This window comes from Stegostoma tigrinum, chromosome 8, assembly GCF_030684315.1.
Source record: "Stegostoma tigrinum isolate sSteTig4 chromosome 8, sSteTig4.hap1, whole genome shotgun sequence".
NCBI classification, from domain to species: domain Eukaryota; kingdom Metazoa; phylum Chordata; class Chondrichthyes; order Orectolobiformes; family Stegostomatidae; genus Stegostoma; species Stegostoma tigrinum.
In genome coordinates, this window is record NC_081361.1 from 676,242 (window position 1) to 691,788 (window position 15,547).

A 15,547-nucleotide genomic window follows, 5' to 3' on the forward strand; every position below is an offset into this window, starting at 1 on the left:
TTCATGCTGCAGCTCCTCAGTTGCTGCACAAACACCGCGATTTATGCCGTGACCCAGACTAAGTTCAGGCAGCAGCTGAAGAATGTGCTGAAATATCCCTTTACCCAAATTCATCAATCAATCAAATTCACTCATTAATCAATCCATCCAGGATTTTCTCATTTCAGTTCAATGTTTCAGCAATGAAGCAGCCTGTCGCTATGGTAACAGGCTGGAGGTAGCGCTGGTCCAAACTCATCTTGCAGGGGGCTGCAGGGAAACATTTTGATGTTTCTCTCAATTCAGTGGGCCAGTGAGAAAGGGCACCATTCCACTGACTGTACCTATCACTTCAATATGTAATTGATAAATATATACATTAAAGAGAGCCAAGCAGCAGAGAGAACTGTATTATTGTTGCTGTTCCTCCAGTTTCCAGGTGCCATCGATGTGACACTGGAGGAGGCCCAGGATGGGCATGTCGTCTGAGGAGTGGGAGGGAATGTTGAACTCGTTCGCTACTGGGACGTGCAGTCGTTTGTCACAAACCGAGCGTGGGTGTTTCACAAAAAGCGGTCTCTGGGCCTCCGTTTGGTTTCCCTGACATTGAGGAGCAAACATTGGGAACAGCGGATAAAATCGACCACATTTGGGGATGTGCAGGTGAACATCTGTTTAACGTGGACGGTATTTTGGGGCCTGGGATGGGGGTGAGGAGGGAGGTGCAGGGGCAGATTTAGCACCTCCTGCGGTTGCAGGGAAAGATGCCGGAGTTGGTGGGGTTAATGGGGGGTGTGGAGCGCACGAAGGAATCGCGGAGACAGCAGTTCCTCAAAAGGCAGATGGGGTGGAGAGGGAAGTATATCCCTCATATCCTCCACACTCCTCACCAGATCTCATCCCAAGACCAGCATCAACCCCCAATCCCTGTCTCCTTGACCGGTCCATCTTCCCTCCCACATATCCGCTCCTCCCACCTACCCGCTCCTCACAGCTATCCACTCCCTCCACCTCACTGACCATCCCCACCAACCACACTCACCTCCCCGGCTTCATCCACGCCTCTTTGACCTGTCCGTCTTCTCTCCCACCGTATCCCTCCACTATGTACCTTCTATCACCGCCGCCCCTCTATTTATTTTTCAGCCTAATTCCCCCTCCCCCATTTCTGGAGAAGGCTCCTGACCCGAAGCATCAGCTTTCCTGCTCCTCTGATGCTGCCGGCCAGCTGTGTCCCTCTTGCTCCACACTGTGTTATCTCAGACTCCAGCATCAGCAGTTCCTACTGCCTCTGAGTGAGTTATCTTCAATGTTCAGTGAAGTGATGGAAGGGAAGCGGACAGGGCTCTCAGGCATCACATTCTCAACAATAAGCTGCTCACAGACACTCAATATCTTCTAATGTTCGCTGTCTTAGTTTGTCCATCGTCCCATTTTGCTTCTCACATGAGATTTATCACCTTCCTTCCGTTCACTCACCATCACATCAAACATGAGCTTTCCTCATGGTGGGCCAAACTCGAAGGATCAGACAGAGAGAGAGAGAGGCAGAGAGAAAGGGAGGGAGGAGAGAGATGGAGTGAGAGAGCAGGAGAGGCAGAGAGAGGGGGGGCAAAGACAGAATGAGGTGGGGGATATATATATATATATATATATAGAGAGAGAGAGAGAGAGAGAGAGGGATCTATGTCTCACTCCCGATTGCTCCAGAATCTGCAGTTCCCATGATCTCTGATACAATGTTAACCTCACTGTGAAGCCTTTTCTAACCTGAAGAAGTTACCCTCCTCCCTCCGGACCAACCTCAGGTGATCTCTCTCCCACTGCAAACCATCTTCGGTCCGCCTCCCCCCTCTCCCTATTTATTCCAGAACCCTCTCCCCATCCCACTTTTCTGATGAAGGGTCTAGGCCCGAAACGTCAGCTTTTGTGCTCCTGAGATGCTGCTTGTCCTGCTGTGTCCATCCAGCTCCACACTTTGTTATCTCCGATCCCGATTGCTCCCTTGTGTTTAAAGTGAAACAATATCCCCCTCTGCTGGCCTCCTCACGCCACTGCACAAGGATGATCGATGGTGAAAGCCAGCAGGGGCTCAGTCAAAGAGAGAGAGAGCAGCACACAGCAGCGTCAATACACACAGGCACAGACACACACACACACACACACACACACACACACACACACAGACACAAACACACACACATATAGGCACAGACATGGAGACACACAGATACATTTTTACACACATATGTACATGCAGACCCAGTCATGCAAAGACAGAAGCACACAGATAGACACAGCCACACACAAACGCAGAAGCACACACCACAAACACACAGAAACACAGACACAAAGAAACAAAATGACACATACAGATTCCATGTGCAGTCGCAGGCACAGCCCTGACATTAACCAGCTTTAAGACAGTTCTTGTCAATCAGGTAATTCCCAGCTTTTACAAATGAAATGCCGATGAGAAAGTGGGACAGTGCTGTGATGCCCCTTGGCTACTGTCAGGGAGAAGGTGAATGTGTTTAAGAAACACATGATCATTTGTGCAATGTACATACGCCCAATGGTGCAACAGATCCATGGCATCACTTGATGTCCATCTGTGAAACTGATTGATGTTCATTCTCAGAAAATCATTAAAAGTAAACTCGCCAACTGTACTGGTTCAGTTCAATCCCACTCACATCTTGTGTTTGAGTGAAAGTATTGTGTTCCCCTGTGGGATAAATGTGGGTTCCCTGGCTGCAGAAAACTCTGTTCCCTTTTCAGAATGAAAGGGTGTTGTAGCTAGTTTTAAACTGCAGTTTTGTATCTGTGTGGATTTCAGGCCTGGTGTGTGTGTGTGTGTGTGTGTGTGTGTGTGTGTGTGAGAGAGAAAGAGAGAGAGAGAGAGAGAGAGTGTGAAGGAGTGTGAGAGAAAGGGAGTGACTGTTTAAGGGGGAGAAGGGAGAGACAGACAGGAGCCACTGGACAGAACTTTTGAGTTGTTGCTTTTTCTCACACCACCTCACATCCTGCTTTAATCTCACAAAGAAGCCTCTTACTCTGCTCTGTACCTGAGGGAGGTGTATGTCAGGTAGGGAGAGCTGGGAACTGACTGGAAGAACTGGGATCTGGGAGGACAGAAGGGATTGAGGCACGGGCCTGGGACAGAGACAGAGAGGGAGTAGAGAGCAAAAGAAACCAGCGAGAGAGACAAGACAAAACCCAAGGAAAGGAGCAGAGAGAGAACAATAAAGCCACGGGGTGAGAGAGAGAAGAGAGAGAAATGCCATTCAGAGCAAGGAAAAGGGCAGAGAGGTGGGAGTGGGGAATAAATCCAGCATACAGAGAGAAGGACTGACAGAGAGAGGGAGAGAAATCCCAGGGAGAGAACGAGAAAGGACAGGTACAGAGAGAAATCAAAGGAGAGGAGAGCAAATAGATACCATGGAGAGTGAGTGATGGAGATACAGAGTGGGGTGGTCACAGATAGGATGACCATCAGGCGGAGAGAAAGGTGTCGAGAGAGGTGGACTGGGAAGTTCAGAAATGGGAAAAGCTGGACGTTAAAACAGTTCCTGCAAAATCTGGGGAAAGGGGTGAGAGAGTTGCGGGAGAGACTTGAGGTGGGGTATTGGTGAACGGGGAGATGTGAAGGATGTGGGGGAGACAGAGATTTATAGAAAGCAGTGGGAGGTACAGGAAGCTGAGATTTGGAGGCAGAGAGAGAGGGAGGCAGTGAAATCTGTGGGATCAGACTGTGCAGCAGCCCCACATCATCTGGGGTTTCAGCTCCCAAGTCAAATCTCCTCGGGGGCAGGTGTGGAAAGACAGAGAAATGAAAATTGAATAAATAAATTATAGCATCTAAAGCACAGCAAGATCCCATTGCTGCTTGGACTTCACAACCTGACAGCTTCCCATTCCCCCAGCAGAGCCCCTGATGTTAAACTGAGAGAACGCCAAACAGGAAGGTGTCTCAACCTGTCTCAGGCCTGTCCCAGTGTTTCTGTTTGAGGGGAGGGGGGCAGGAGAAATGTTTACTCCAGAGGCTGGGATTCACACACCCATCCCCACTCCCAGACTCTGTTTGTCTCCCTCTGTCTGTGCCCAAGTTTCAGTCTCTCAGAAATCCCCCAGGGAGAGAGAGAGATGGAAATTGATCACATCAAAGCCAATATATTTTGAAACAAAATAACGAGGATCAAAACGAGGTCCCATCACTGACTGACTTCCAAAATCAACCCAATTTCTCAGCACTTTCCCCTGACTTTTAAATCCAGAGAATGGGAACAGATTTCATCTGGATTCGAGGGGCAAATGCTTTCTGACTGCCCCCAGGGTTTATTTTCTGAGAGGCTGGGCAATGACTCAGTGGTAGGAGTGACACCACAGGGCCTGTGTCTCTCCCTCCCTCCGTGTTTAACCTGCCCCCTCAAGCTGGTTCTCTGACATTATGGGGTGGGGGATGTTGAAAAACAAAACCAGTGCCCTCCTCCCCCCGGTCCACTCCCATTCACCGGGCTCAGCCCCCGTGTCCATTCTGTCTGGGATTGGTTCTGATTCTACATTAAATATTAGACGTGGATCTTCCACTGGTGCAGTCACCTCTCTCTCTCTTTCTTTCCTTTCCACCCCTTCCCCTTTCTCCCTCTCTCTCTGTCCCTATCAATGTCTTCATCTCTGTTGAGCTTTCTCTTGCCCGATAATGGCTCAATGCCTCACTCTCTCTCTCTCTTCCCTCTCCATTTGACAGCAGTGCCCTCTCCTGCCTCACATTTGCCACGTGTTCCCTTCTCCCCAATGTGTCTGGGAGGCATGACACTGTCACATTTTGGTGGGTGAGGGGGTGACGAGAGGTGGTGGAGAGGGGCGTGTCTGACTGGGGTGGGGGGGCGCACAGCAAAAGGGAGGGATTTTACACCCCACCCACTATCAGACTGTCAGAAAACTCAGCCTGGGTCCCTTCAGACAGCCTGAGGGTGACATGCTGCCAAAGGGGATACACAGCGAGATCCCACAGACTACAGTATGCAGGACCTCCAATGGATTCCCTTAACGACCTGTTGGAGCCCATCCTCCCACCCCCACAGCGCCCCCACAAGGAGAGGAGCTGACATAGGAATGAAGGACATTCTGCACAGCAGGATCCCACCTGCTGTCCCCTGCAATGCCCTTACCCCACACTGAAGAAGCCTGAACGTTTCTGCATCATTTCCACCCACTTTCGGAAGCCCTCCCTCCTCACCCGCCCCACCACATCTGAATTTGGAAAGTGTAGCCTCGCTACTGTAAAGGGAACGGCTACAGGCTGTCCCCACACAGCAAGATCCCACAGGCTGCAAATTGCAAAAAGGGGCCTCCCCACCAGCAAACACTGAACTCTCCCATTTCAACTTGGAGCTGGGCTCGGCCTGAACACTGGAGTAACCTCCTCTCCCCTATCCCCCCCACCCCAGATCCTGTACCTATCACCCCCCCCCCCACCACACCCACCTCTCCCTCTTTCAGCTGTCTCCCTTTTTCCCTCCTGCATCACCATCCACCCCTTACCCTACTCAGCTCGGTGAGATCCCACAAGTAGCTCCCATCACATATACATAGAACATAGCACAGTCCAGGCCCTTCGGCCCATGATGTTGTGCCAAACGTTTACCCTAAATCCAAGGCCTATCTAACCTCCACCCCCACCTGAGATTGTCATCCACATGCCGATCTAATAGCCACTCAAATGCCCCTAATGAGGCCGACTCCACTATCTGCTCCAGCAATGCATTCCACTCCCCAACCACTCTCTGAGTAAAGAACCTACCTCTGACGTCTCCCCTATATCTACTGCCACTCACTTTAAAACTATGCCCCGTCATAATAGCTACCTCCTCCCTAGGAACAAGTCTCTGGCTGTCCACTCTATCTATATCGCTCATCATTTTGTACACCTCTATCAAGTCACCTCTCATTCTCCTTCGTTCTAAAGAGAAAAGCCCTGGCTCTCTCAACCTTTGCTCGCAAGACCTTCCTTCTGTTCCAGGCAACATCCTGGTAAATCTCCTCTAAATCTTTTCCAATGATTCCACATCTTTCCTGTAATGAGGCAAGCAAAACTGGACACAATACTCCAGATGTGGCCGAACCATGCTTTTGTACAGCTGGAGCATAAATTCACAGCTCTTGAACGCAATCCCTCTATTAATGAAAGCTAACACACCAAGTGCCTTCTTAACAACTCTATCCACCTGGGTGGCAGCTCTCAGGGAACTGTGGACATGCACCCCAAGATCCCTCTGCTCCTCCACACTGCCAAGTATCTTTCCGTTAACCCTGTACTCTGCTTTCAAATTTGTCCTTCCAAAATAAATCACCTCACACTTTTCAGGATTATACTCCATCTGCCATTTCTCTGCCCAGCTCTGCATCCCTTTGTAACCTAGAACAGCCCTCCACACTATCCACAACTCGACCCACCTTCATATCGCCTGCGAACTTAATAATCCACCCTTCCACTCCTTCATCCAAACCATTCACAACAATCACAAATAGAAGAGGACCCAGAACAGATCCTTGAGGTACACCACTTGTAACTGAGCACCATGTTGAATATTTTCCATCCACTACCACCCTTTGTCTTCTAAGAGTCAGCCAATTCTGAATCCAATCTGCAACATTTCCCCCCATCCCATGTCCCCTTACTTTCGGCATGAGACTACCATGGGGAACCTTATCAAATGCCTTCCTTAAATGTATGCTTCCCAATGTGCTCCCCTGAAATGACCCCTGCCAAAATGAGCCCTAGAATTTTGTGGCATGCAATTTTGAGCCATTTTCTGCCTCCTGCCCAAATCTTCTGTCCAGCATGTTTCACTGTCTCCACGTTTTGCCCCTTTTTACCTCCCCAGAAATGTGTCCTCCACTTTTTCCCGACCATCACAATATTGTACCCCATCTCCAAATCCTGTGCCTCCCCAAAACAATATTGCACCCCCCCATAAGTAATTTGACCCTCCCTGTCAAATATTTTTCCCTTATATTGCTGCTTCCCCAATTTCAGTTACTCTCCACAATATTGCCCCCAAAGCTTGCCCTCCTTCCCCATTTTGGGACTCCCCCACTTTGCATTTCCCCTGATATTGCCCCCTCAATAAATGTTTGCAACACCTTTCAAAATTCCCCAACTTGAGTTTTACCACACAAATATTTTGTCCCTCACAAAAAGTTTCAACTCTCAGTTTATAATTACCACCCCCCCCACATAGAGCTCCTCTCCCCTCCCAGTTCCTCCGTGACCGCAACTCCACTGTATATAAATGGCCCTCTGCATTTCCTTCTGTGGACAATCCCCCCTCCACCTCACCAAGTCATTGCCTCACCCTGGGGGCAGAGGTCACAGGGCATAGGGCGAGAGACTCAGAGGCCTTTTCACTGACTGCCTGACATAACAGCAAGACCCTGGTCCCCAGGCAGACCCTGCCCCCCTCAATGAGACAGGTAACCCCCCACCCCCCTTTCAGTTTAGAGAGAGCAGGCAAGGGTGAAACTCAGGTGGGGCAGGGGCTCAGGGAGGGTGAGGCAAGCAATGGGGAGAGAGAGTCATAGACAGAGAGGGAGGGAGAGAACCCACGAGGAGAAAAGAGGCACAGACATGCCAAGGGATAGACAAGCTATGGGGAGTAAGAAGTGGAAACACACAGAAGGAGGGAGAGGGGTGAGAGAGAGAGAGAAAGAAAATCCAACAGGAGAAAAGAGGTATAGAGAGACAGAAGAATAGTGAAGTGATGTGGAGAGGGGAACAGATAAAGAGAGAGGGACAGACAAAGAAAGAGAGGGAGAGAAGAAAACAGGGGCGATCTCACTCCAATAAATATACACCCCTCTCCACTCTGGCACAAAGCCCAAACCCACTCTAGGGAGAGAGACAGAGAGATACAGGCAGACAGAGTGACACAGCCCCAGGGAGGGAGAGAGAGCAATGGGCAGGCAGGCAGATAATCCCAGGGAGGGAGGGAAAGTGAGAGGGGGGAGAGGGGGAAGGAGAGAGAGACAGAGAAAGATCCCAGGGAGTGAAAAGGTGTAGGACAGAGACAGAGGGAGATGAAAAGATAGGGAGAGAGAAACAGAGGGTCAGATAGAAAGGGACAGAAAGACCCCAGAGAGCGATAGAAGGATAGACAAGCGAGAGAGACACACGGACCGAGAGAGTGTGAAACTTGAGGCTGGAAAACAGACGATAGACAGAGAAAGATTGAGGAGAGAGACAGAGAAACAGAAAGGGAGAGAGGCAGAGGGAGGGGAGAGAGAATGATCTCAGCAAGAGAGACATAATGAGGAAACCCAGGGGCAGAGGCGGAGCAAAAGAGTACCACTGGGAGAGTCAGAAGGGCAGACAGACAGGGCAGAGAGAAATCCCATTGAGAACAAGAAAAAGGGCAGATAGAAAGAGTGGGAAAGAGGGGGAAAATAAACTGAGGTTAATGTAAACTCAGCAGGACATAACACCAGCGCTTCGTCGGAGGCTCACTGATGGTGTTACCTAGAATGGTGATGAAACGTCTGAAAATGAACCTTCCAGCTCAGCGAGCAAACTTACATCCAGAAACTCAACCTGAGCTACAAATTTTCTCAAAACCCGCTATAAACTCAGGTAGAGAAACAGAAAGCAACTTAGAGTGAGAGCAAACCCAGGGATAGAATGGAAAAGGACAGGTAGAGAGGGAGAAATCCGAGGGAGAGAACACGAAAGGACAGAGAGAGAGAGAGAGAGAAATCCCAGGGAGAAAATAGGAAAGGATAGAGAGAGAGAGAGACAGAGAGAAATCGAGTGAAAGAAGAGCAGACAGAGAGATACCATCGAGAGTAGGGAATAGGGAGACAGTGAGGGAGCATGCAGATAGAATGACTGTCAGGCAGGAACAGCAAGATCCCACAGGACAGTGAGAGAGTGAAAGTGCAGAGAGAGGTGAATGGGGAAGGCCAGATTTCAGAAAGATTGTACGCTGGAACAGTTCCTGAAAATCCCAGGAAGGGAGCCAAGTGATTCGAAGGAAGGATATCAGAGGATCAGGGGAGAGTGGATGGGGGAGATTTGGGGATGTGGGGGAGATGGAGACTTATGGAAAGCTGTGAGAGAGACAAGAAGCTGGGAATATGGAGTCAGAGGAAGGCAGTGAAATCTGTGGGATCAGACTGTGCAGCAGCCCCATTTTTCCCCTTCGTCTCCCCCAAGCCCCAGCCCAGGTCTCACGCCCTTGTGGTCCAAACTCCAGAGACTGCCTGAGCCCCATAATTCATTTTTCCTGTGAGCATGTGAGTGTGGAATTGAACGACAAGGACACTGGATGGTTTATTGTGATTCTCTCTGTCTCGCTCTCTCTGGTCCCAGCTCCTGTCTGACGATTCCTCACTGCAGAATGATTTGATTCTCTCTGACTCTGCATCATCCCGAGTTTCAGCTCCCGAATAAAATCTCCTTGGGGGTGGAGGTAAGACAGAGAGAAATGAAAATGGATTTTTTTTTTAAAAAGCACCGAAAGCTCAGCAAAATCTCACCGCTTGCTGCCTTCAGCAATCTGAGACATTCCCCACCCAGCACAGCAAGATCCCACTGCTGAACATGCCTGAGTATCCACAATCTCACACTCTCCTCACCCCACCCCACCCCGCCCTCCACCCAAACACCAGCACAGCTCCTGATTTTAAACACAGAGAGTGGGGAACAGGAAGATATCTCAAACTGCCTCACTGTCCCAGTGTTTCTGTTTGAGGGGAAGGGCAGGAGAGATATTTACTCCAGAGCTGGGATTCACACCCCCCTCACACATCCCACACCCCCACTCCCAGAATCTGTGTGTCTCACTGTCTACAAGCTTCAGTGTCAGATATCTCCCCCCCTGCCCCAGCACAGAGAGAGAGAGACAGAGAATGAGATGGTGGGGTGAGGGGTGAGCGGGGGAAACAGAGAGAGAGAGAGAGAGAGAAAGAGAGAGAAAATAAACAGACAGAAATTGACCAAATCAAAGCCAGGATATTTTGAAGAAAAAATAAACAGAAACAAAGGCAATCCTGCCACTGACTGACCTCCAACATTTCCCCATTTTATCAGCACTTTCCCCTGGTTTTGAACCCAGAGAAATGGAAGAGATTTCAACAGGGATCAAGGGGCAGATGCTTTCTGACTGTCCCCAGGGTTTAGAACATAGAACATAGAACAGTACAGCACAGAACAGGCCCTTCAGCGCACAATGTTGTGCCGACCATTGATCCTCATGTATGCACCCTCAAATTTCTGTGACCATATACATGTCCAGCAGTCTCTTAAATGACCCCAATGACCTTGCTTCCACAACTGCTGCTGGCAATGCATTCCATGCTCTCACAACTCTCTGCGTAAAGAACCTGCCTCTGACATCCCCTCTATACTTTCCACCAACGAGCTTAAAACTATGACCCCTCGTGCTAGCCATTTCTGCCCTGGGAAATAGTCTCTGGCTATCAACTCTATCTATGCCTCTCATTATCTTGTATACCTCAATTAGGTCCCCTCTCCTCCTCCTTTTCTACAATGAAAAGAGACCAAGCTCAGTCAACCTCTCTTCATAAGATAAGCCCTCCAGTCCAGGCAGCATCCTGGTAAACCTCCTCTGAACTCTCTCCAAAGCATCCACATCTTTCCTATAATAGGGCGCCCAGAACTGGACGCAGTATTCCAAGTGCGGTCTAACCAAAGTTTTATAGAGCTGCAACAAGATCTCACAACTCTTCAACTCAATCCCCCTGTTAATGAAAGCCAAAACACCATATGCTTTCTTAACAACCCTGTCCACTTGGGTGGCCATTTTAAGGGATCTATGTATCTGCACACCAAGATCCCTCTGTTCCTCCACGCTGCCAAGAATCTTATCCTTAATCCTGTACTCAGCTTTCAAATTCGACCTTCCAAAATGCATCACCTCGCATTTATCCAGGTTGAACTCCATCTGCCACCTCTCAGCCCATCTCTGCATCCTGTCAATGTCCCGCTGCAGCCTACAACAGCCCTCTACACTGTCAACGACACCTCCGACCTTTGTGTCGTCTGCAAACTTGCTGACCCATCTTTCAATTCCCTCGTCCAAGTCATTAATAAAAATTACAAACAGTGGAGGCCCAAGGACAGAGCCCTGTGGAACTCCACTCACCACTGACTTCCAGGCAGAATATTTTCCTTCTACTACCACTCGCTGTCTTCTGTTGGCCAGCCAATTCTGTATCCAAGCAGCTAAGTTCCCCTGTATCCCATTCCTCCTGACCTTCTGAATGAGCCTACCATGGGGAACCTTATCAAATGCCTTACTGAAGTCCATATACACCACATCCACAGCTCGACCCTCATCAACTTTTCTAGTCACATCCTCAAAAAACTCGATAAGGTTTGTAAGGCATGACCTACCCCTCACAAAGCCGTGTTGACTGTATTTGATCAAGCCATGCTCTTCCAGATGGTCATAAATCTTATCCCTCAGAATCCTTTCTAACACCTTGCAGACGACAGACGTGAGACTTACCGGTCTATAATTGCCAGGGATTTCCCTATTTCCTTTCTTGAAGAGAGGAATTACATTTGCCTCTCTCCAGTCCTCAAGTACGACTCCAGTGGAGAGCGAGGATGCAAAGATCTTCGCAAGTGGCGAAGCAATTGCATTTCTCGCTTCCCAAAGCAGCCGAGGACAAATCTGATCCGGGCCTGGCGACTTGTCAATCTTAATGTTTGACAAAATTTTCAGCACATCAGCTTCGTCTATCTCTATCCATTCCAGCATGCACACCTGCTCTTCAAAGGTTTCATTCACTACAAAGTTGGTTTCTTTCGTAAAGACAGAAGCAAAAAACTCATTTAGGGCTTCCCCTACCTCCTCAGGCTCCACACACAAGTTCCCTATGCTATCCCTGATCGGCCCTACTCTTTCTTTGACCATTCTCTTATTCCTCACGTAAGTGTAAAATGCCTTTGCGTTTTCCCCGATTCCTTCTGCCAAGCCTTTCTCGTGCCCCCTCCTGGCTCTCCTCAGACCATTTTTGAGCTCCTTCCTTGCCTGCATGTAATCCTCTCTAGCTGAACTTGACCCTAGCTTCCTCCACCTTATGTAAGCTACCTTCTTCCTTTTCACAAGAAGCTCCACCGCTCTCGTCATCCAAGGTTCCTTAATCTTATCCCTTCTTGCCTGTCTCAGAGGGACATATTTACTCATCACTCCCAACAACTGTTCCTTAAACCGTCTCCACATGTCTATAGTTCCCTTACCATGGAACAACTGCTCCCAGTCCATGCTTCCTAACTCATGTCTAATCGCATCATAGTTTCCTCTTCCCCAATTAAATATCCTCCCATATTGCCTAATCCTCTCCTTCTCCATAGCTATGTGGAATGTGAGGCAGTTATGGTCACTATCACCAAAATGCTCTCCCACCACAAGATCTGATACCTGCCCCGGCTCGTTTCCGAGCACCAAGTCAAGAATGGCCTCTCCCTTCGTCGGCCTGTCAATGTACTGCGTTAGGAAACCCTCCTGAACACACCTTACAAAAACAGCTGCATTCAAATCTTCTGCTCGAAGGAGGTTCCAATCAATATTAGGAAAGTTAAAGTCACCCATTACAACAACCCTACTGCGTGCACACTTTTCCAAAATCTGTCGACCTATGCTTTCTTCAATCTCCCTGCTGCTATTGGGGGGCCTGTAGTAAACCCCTAACGAGGTGACTACTCCCTTGCTGTTCCCAATTCCCACCCATACTGACTCGGTAGGCGGATCTTCCTCGACAATGGAAGCTTCTGTAGCTGTGATACTCTCTCTGATTAGTAGTGCTACACCCCCTCCTCTTTTTCCCCTTCCCTATTCTTTTTAAATGTTCTAAACCCTGGAACATCCAGCAACCATTCCTGCCCCTGAGAAACCCATGTCTCTGTTATGGCCACAACATCATAGCACCAGGTACTGATCCATGCTCGAAGTTCATCACTTTTATTCCTGATACTCCTTGCATTAAAGCAAACACACTTTAACCGATCCCTTGGTTCCTTCCCAGGAAAATCCTTCCCACTAGCTGGTCTACCTCTTGCTACTGCCTCACCTGCATCAACGCTCACCTCTGGTATACAGCTCAGGTTCCCACCCCCCTGCCATACTAGTTTAAACCCTCTCGAACTACTCGAGCAAACCTTCTACCCAGGACATTGGACCCCTTCCAGTTCAGATGCAACCCGTCCTTCTTGTACAGGTCCCACCTTCCCCAGAAGGCATCCCAATTATCAACATATCTGAAGCCCTCCCTCCTACACCAGCTGCGTAGCCACGTGTTCAGCTGCGCCCGCTCCCTGTTCCTCACCTCGCTATCTCGTGGCACCGGTAGTAAACCAGAGAACACTACTCTGTTCGTCCTGCTCTGCAGCTTCCATCCTAACTCCCTGAAATCACTTTTTATACCCTCAAACCTATTTCTGGCTATATCATTTGTGCCAATATGTAACACGATTTCTGGCTGGTCGCCCTCCCCTTTTAGCACTTTATACACCCGATCGGAGACGTCCCGGACCCTGGCACCAGGGAGGCAACTTACCTTCCGGGAATCCCGATCTTGCCCACAAAATCTCCTGTCGATTCCCCTAACTATCGAGTCCCCTACCACGAGTACTTTTCTATTCTGCCCCCTTCCCTTCTTTGCCACAGTGTCAGGCTCAGTGCCAGAGAACTGACTACTATGGCTTTCCTCTGGTAGGTCATCCCCCCCAGCAGTATCCAAAACGGTATACTTATTGCTGAGGAGAATGCCCACAGGGGATCTCTGCACTGTCTGTCTGTCCCCTTTCCTCCCCCTAACTGTAACCCATCTATCCTCGCCCTGAGCCTTAGGAGTGACCAACTCCCGATAACTCCTCTCAATTACCCCCTCTGCCTCCCGAATGATCCGTAGTTCATCCAGCTCCAGCTCCATTTCCCTAACACGGTTTTCAAGGAGCTGTAGCTGGGTGCACTTCCCGCAGATGTAGCCAGTGGAGACGTGTGCCACATCTCCCAACTGCCACATTCTGCAGGAGGAACAAGCAACTGCCCTAGCGTCCATACCCCACTTATCTGAACACCCACTCAATACTAAAGTAGAAAGCTTACGTCAAATAATAATAACAAATTAATAACAAACTTATATTCAATAGAGAAAGTTTAGAATGAACCTTACCTTACTAACTAGGTTAGAGGAGGAGGGCGGGTGGGAGACTCTACAGTTGTAGAGTCTCGGGTTTAGCCGCCTTGCTGATATATATGGTCACTGCTTTCCTTCCCGGCTGCCCCTCTGGTCCTCGTCACTTCCTCCGCTGCTCCCGCTCCTTCTCTGAAAGAGGAAAAACACTGCTGCCCGCTACCGGTAAGTAATTTTAAAAATAAACTGCTTTACCTTAGCTGCAGTCTTCCGGGTCCGTCTTGCCTCCGCTGCTGCTCGCACTCAAAATGGCCGTTGGCGTCGAAGGGTGAGTATTTATACTCACTGCTTTCCTTCCCGGCTGCCCCTCTGGTCCTCGTCACTTCCTCCGCTGCTCCCGCTCCTTCTCTGAAAGAGGAAAAACACCGCTGCCCGCTACTGGTAAGTAATTTTAAAAATAAACTGCTTTACCTTAGCTGCGGTCTTCCGGGTCCGTCTTGCCTCCGCTGCTGCTCGCACTCAAAAAAGGTTTATTTCCTGAGAGGCTGGGCAGTGACTCAGTGGTGGAGAGTCACCCAACAGGGCCTGTGTCTCTGTCCCTCTCCATCTCCCCACTCAGTGTTTAACCTGTCCCCCCCACAGCTTGTTCTCTGTCACTCTGGCGATGCGGTTAAAAAAACACAAAGAAATGACCAATGTTCCCCTCTGCCCACTCCCATTCACCAGGCACAAACCTCTTGCCCACTCCACCTGGGATTGGTGCTGTTTCTACATGAAATATTAATGATGAACCTTTCAAAGTGTCCAGTCGCCTGTCTCTCTCCCTCCCCATCTCTGTCTCTGCCCCTATCCATGGATCGATCTCTGTTGACTTTCTCCTGCTCGAGAATCGATCAATGTCCCTCACTCTCTCCATTTCCTTCAAGTTTCAATAGCAATGCCCTCTTCTGCCTCACGTTTGCCATGTGTTCCCATCTCCCCGCTGTGTCTCGTGGACATTTGCAACATCATTGTCGCATTTTGGAGGTTGCAGGGGTGAGGGAATGTGGGGTGGTTCTGGGCTGCGGTAGGGTTGGGGAAAGAAGGGGTGACATACAACTCAGTGCACGCACTATCAGGCCATCAGCAGTCTCAGCCCAGGGCCCTGCAGACAGCCTCATGTCGACGTGAGGGTGACCTGCAGGCTGCATTGGTGCACAGTAAGATCCCACCGGCAGCTGTGTGCGGTACTGCTGAGGGATTCCCTCAACACCTTGTCGGAGCCTGGCCCACCCCCTCTACAGGCTGCAATGTGAAAACAGGCCTCTCCCCCACTGAACCCGCCTGCAAATATTACACTCCCCCATTTCAACTTTTGAGCAGAGTCGGACTGAACACGTGAGTTAGCCTCTCACCACCACCTCCC

At 49.5% G+C, this 15,547-nt stretch overlaps 1 long non-coding RNA gene across 1 annotated transcript in view; it reads left to right on the forward strand.

Moving 5' to 3' along the window:
* The first annotated feature begins 443 nt into the window (after positions 1-443).
* The window catches only part of LOC132209871 (uncharacterized), a 31,429-nt gene continuing 16,325 nt past the window's right edge, over positions 444-15,547 (forward strand). The window contains exons 1-2 of the long non-coding RNA XR_009446004.1: positions 444-642; positions 14,403-14,583. This is a non-coding gene — a long non-coding RNA (uncharacterized LOC132209871). The remainder of the gene's footprint in view (positions 643-14,402; positions 14,584-15,547) is intronic.